Raw genomic sequence first — 5,176 nt, 5'->3', positions numbered from 1 at the left:
AGTTGGGTGGACTGTGAATATTGGGGGAATTAATACAAGTGCCAGTTAGCWACGTTTTGAGCCCTTAGCCAAAGAAGTCAAAAGGAAGAGGTTGAGGAGAGGAGTGTTTGGTAGAGCCAAAGTCCTGCATTGAGCTGAAGGGTTCTGTACTAGCACAAAGGCATCCAGGTATTTTTCCTGCAGGATGACATGGAAAATTTCTGATGGTATTTTCCCAGTTGCTTCTCCTTTTTCTAAGTGCCGAGCTACCTATCCTCAAAAGTAGATTTAGTGCTTGAACTCCTGTTAAGTGAGGAAGTAAGAAAGATGAGGAGGCCTTTATGTTCATCTTCCATCACGTGTTATATGACAATATTCTGCACAGCAGAAACTGCCCTCCGTGTTTCAGCTGCTTACAGCACCCTGCTTTTATGCTTAATAATAATAGTAACGTGGCTCTATTYGAGGGGCTCTTTTCTGGGCAGAAAGCTTGCACCTTCTAGACCCTGGTCAGACATAGCGCAGAACTTCTCACCCTGGTAGGATTATTGCAGCAGTGTTGACTTGTTTCTGGGATGATTCCTTTTCAATAGCAGAGGAGGAAGATGAGCACCTTGGTTCCTCAAAGGAAAAAGAACGGAGAAATCAGACCAAGGTGCTTAGGGCTTGTCCAGGTGGGTCCTGAAAACCTCCAAGGACAGGAATTCCACAACCTCTTCTCTTCCAGTGCCCAGCGACTCCCATAGAAACTTGATTTCACGTCGTGGATGCACTTGGACTATATTGCTGTTGCTGTTCTATTTCTAAACTCCAAATGCCAAAACTTTTTTGGGGGTTCTTGAAATTGCTCCACAGTCATTTCTTACTATTTGGAGGTGAAATGCGTTGCTAAAACTCCCAGGTTATATTCTAGATTTTAATCTCAACTCATCTCAGTGTATTCATCATTCTCCCTCTCAGTTTTCTGGTGTTCCTGGCTGTTAGGACAGACTTGAYGCAGGCATGTCTGTCTTTTCAAATGACGCCTTTTTGGCTTTCTGGGATGCTGTCTTTCCTCTCACTATACCCAAGCAAAATAAACACCCAGTGCTTATGGATCTGCTTGCACAGGATGCCAACAGATGGCAATATTTTATCATCCTTACACAAAGCGGCGTTTACTGCAGTGCCCAACGGGGGCTTAGCTCTTTTTTTGTGACGTAAGGAGCTGCTGAAGCTGGTGTTTGTCTGGTCCTGGCCCTGCCTCACTGCTGGGATGTTCTGGCTTTTAAGGGATGCTGCAGCTGTGAATGTCACCTGTGAATTTTTTACAGGCGTCTCTTGCAGAGCACTTGTGTGATTCGGGTCCCAGCAGGCTCCTCTTGCACCGGAGCAGGCGCTAAAGCAAGAGCTTCCCAGGGGGTCCTGGGTTTTTTCAGGGGAAGATCTTCCATGGGCTTGTTCCTAACTCTTGCATTTCTCTGTGCAGAAGCAGGCTCAAGGTTTAGAGGCCATGATCTTGACATTACTTAGATATCATTAGAAAGCAGGAATACTTAGCTGCAATAAACCTCATTTTTGGTTGCCTTTCTGTGGCTTTTAGTTTCCTAATCATTCCAGCTAAGGGTTAGTGCAGGCTGCGGTGCATGCAAAGACCGAGCAAGGAGGAATCCAGCTCTGCTGTGAGTCCCTGGGCTTGCTCTGCTCCCTCTGCATGTKCCTCCCTGTGTGCAACACAGAGCATTCGAATGTGCTGAGGACAGGGATGTTCTGTAAAGATTTTCTTCTTCCTTTTCATCCTTCTTCTCTGGGGTTCGTAATAGATGAACCTGATCTTCAATAGATCGAGTACGGCTGATGGGACAGAGCCTTCTTTGAAAGCTCTGTGTTTGGCCAGGCCTTTTCCACCTCTTCAGCCTCTGAGTTTATTTGAGGAAAACYTACCTTTCCGTGGCACTCCTGGGCCATCTTTAAATTTATTTGGCAAGGAGGAATATGGGGTTATCCCCTGTGTCCGCATCGCCGTGCCTGACTAACCGGGAGCTCTGCACAGAGGGAGATGCTGGCAGTGGGTCCCACATTGCTTTGTGGAGCCCGCGCTCATTTCCTGAGCACGCAGCGAGTATCAGCGCAGCGAGGAAGGGGCCGCTCTATCTCAAGAAAACTTTATAATAAAACAATTGTCCAACTTGGCTTCATCACAGCAGTATGTCTGGCTTTGATCTCAAGAAGTTAACTGTCTCGATTCAGGAGGATGTGATACGGGCATGGCAATATCCTTTCTGCATCTTCTTCCTTTTRGGTTTGTGCAGTGTGACAGCCAGGTGTTCTGGTGCCCTCCTTTCTGATGTTTTGGTTTTGTATATTTGTATTTTGAGGTTTTTTTTTAATTTGGCTGGCATGTCCTCCGGAGAAAGAAGCAAAAAGGCTCAGGGTAGTAGCAGATACTGGAGAACTCACGAGTGGCTTTTCTGTCCCCATGACTCAAAAAATGCCTTAGGGAAAACAAGCAGTCTCCTGAGAGAGGACAGGAAGGCTGCTATTACAGGTAAAGCTTTGCTCGGAAATACCACTTTGTCTGAAAAAATCCTTCCCAGTTCTTGGTGGTTACTTTTTCCTAGGTGTGAGCAAATATCTGGCAGGGAAAGGAAGACACAAGGTCTTTAGCATGTTGTCCTGGCTGCTTATTCTCCATTCTTTGGGAAGGGTATACACGTGCAAATTGGCCTTTTCTCCTTTCTCTTTGGGCCAAGAACCCGTATGTGTGTATAAAGCTGTACCAAGCGTGCAGTGAGTGTGCCTTTCCCTTCCCGTGGGCATGGCGTGTCCCGTGGGATACGCCGTGTTTCGTATCCCTTGGCAGTGCCCATCAGCCTGGAGCCCTGCAACGGCAGCGACGCCGCGGCAGCAAATCCACAGGCGATAGAAGTGAGACCACCAGAAAAACAACTGACATTTATTTCTTTTTTTTCAGTAGCGCTTCTCTCTTTCTTTCCCCGAGCAGCCTTTCCCCGCGTTGAAAGGGATCCCTTGGTCAGAAGTCAGCAGGAGAGGTTGTCGAAAGCTTTGAGGGTCAGTGAAGTGGAACATTACAACACATGGGAGCAGCGCGCGCTGATGGAGGGTCCCTCCACCACACGGACCTCCCTCCAAGAGCAACCTCAGGTCGTTCTTCATCCAGGCCCCCCTCTAGTCATTCCAATGCCCTGCTTCCACTGGTCTCAACATCGCCTGGCTCCTCAGGTTGCCCTTTTCCACAGGTATTGCTAAAGCAAATAGCGCACAGTATTTACTAGGTGCAATGCTTTAAATCATATTAATCTAGCCAATAAAGTATTTATGGGCAATAAAAATTYCACAGTGGCATAGCTGATTGGTGAGGAGGATGAATGACGGGCTCATGTCCTGTGCCAGCCAGACTGTCAGCAGTCGTGGAAGGAACAGGGGAGCAAGAGGAAACGGCAGCGGGGAGTTCAAATGGCCTCTGTGTTGGAGATACCACAAGAGGGACATGCTGGAGCACATGGACATTTCTGTGTGCACTTTGTGACTTTTRAGCCACAAATCGGTGCAAGAATGACTGTTGGAGATTTGGATATAGTGACATAAAAAGTGCGATCAAACAAAGCATAAGCTTATGGTTACTCTTGGGTAAATACTTTATCGTGATTTGGAGGATGCAGRTATCACTAATGTCACGTTGACAGATGTTGCGTCAATGGAATTGAAAAWAATGTTTGGTAAACAAATGAAACTTCTCATCTTAAAGTAATTTCAGAATTTTAGAGCTCAGAATAAAACCTGCTAGTAGATCAGAATATATCTCTGGTGGTTCAAGGGTTTTGCACTTTGCTGTTGATCATAGAAGAGAATTTTGTCAGGTATCAAGTGATCTTGATTGGCTAACTTGCAACAACCTTGTTCCAAAACCTTTTTATGAAACTGTTCTCTCTGCAGCAGGGAGATGACTCCGGGGAGGTTGGTTTACTTTATCATTAGTACRATAGTCCTCTTTTGGCATCCACTATGGTCTTCCTATATTTATGTGGGAAATGGAAGTGTTTGGGCAACATAGTCCCAAGATGTAACAGACTTCTGGCAAATCATGGGTTGCGCTGACTCTCCTTCCTTGCTGGAGCCRAAGCTCGAGAATAGGCAGTTCCAATGGAAATCACCTCTCTTTGTGTATTAGCACCTCTAGAGTAAATAGGAGGCAAACTGGGATGACTTCCTGCCTCGGTCGCTTGGCATCTTTGAGCCCTGTGAGTCAAAGGGTGTTTCTTAGATTTTTTTGGAGACCGTTTGACTTCTGGTATTACGTACAGGTATCTGCGTTGCCACCTCCTGGGGATGTGAGTAGGCACTTGCTATTTTTAGGTGGGACATGGAGGAAGAGGAGAATGTAAGAGACATGAACTCATGGAACAGATTATGAATTGTCTCTTACATTATGTTGCCTGGTCAAACCTATTTCTTAATCCGTACTAATTTTGCCAGCATCTTTCCATATTGGCGCCCAAATTGACATTCCCTCTCTGCAGAGGTTAATGAGCTAGTGCTGTTGACTGCCATTCTGTAACAATAACAGCAGGAATGGCAGGAGAAAGGCGCTCTTTGCTACAAATACAAATATTTGAGGGCTTTTTTGTTTGTTTGCCTGTTTCTGTTTTATTTCCCGTGCTAATTCTTAGGTGACTTTCCATCTGTCATCTTCTGCAGCCCTGAAAGGAGATTGCTGCAACACCTCTTGTGCCTGTAGCACCACCACCCCTTAGAACAACAAACCCATCAGCATGTGTAATTCTGAAAACCTCTGACCTGGCGTGACATAAAGATGAGCAAGGGCAACACCCAGGGACAGCAAAAGTAGACAGTGACACCGGGCTTGGAGAGGGCAAACAGTCCATAGGTCCAACCTCCGAGCTGGATGATCTATGTCACTTTATCCCAGCAGAAGAATTCAGCCCTTGGGTAGCCCCAGCGCCCATCTGTCTTGTCACACAGGCACATGTCTCTAATGCTATTTTTGCTTTATGTGTGCTGACCTTGTCAGTGTCCCCCATTTGGTCTGCGCTGCCACTTCAACCTGCAGAAAAATTGCCTGGATTGATTCCCGGTCAAATTTCCCTTGACCCGGAGCTGTTGCGGAGAAAACTGTAGCTGTCAACCACGAGCCCTTGCCCGGAATAGCGTGGCCTTTGCTTTTCTCCTGCTTTTC

The sequence above is a fragment of the Nothoprocta perdicaria genome, unplaced genomic scaffold, assembly GCF_003342845.1.
Source record: "Nothoprocta perdicaria isolate Ctin4 unplaced genomic scaffold, notPer1 scaffold_187, whole genome shotgun sequence".
NCBI lineage: Eukaryota > Metazoa > Chordata > Aves > Tinamiformes > Tinamidae > Nothoprocta > Nothoprocta perdicaria.
The sequence above is the reverse complement of the archived record's forward strand: the minus strand, read 5'-3'. Positions refer to the sequence as shown.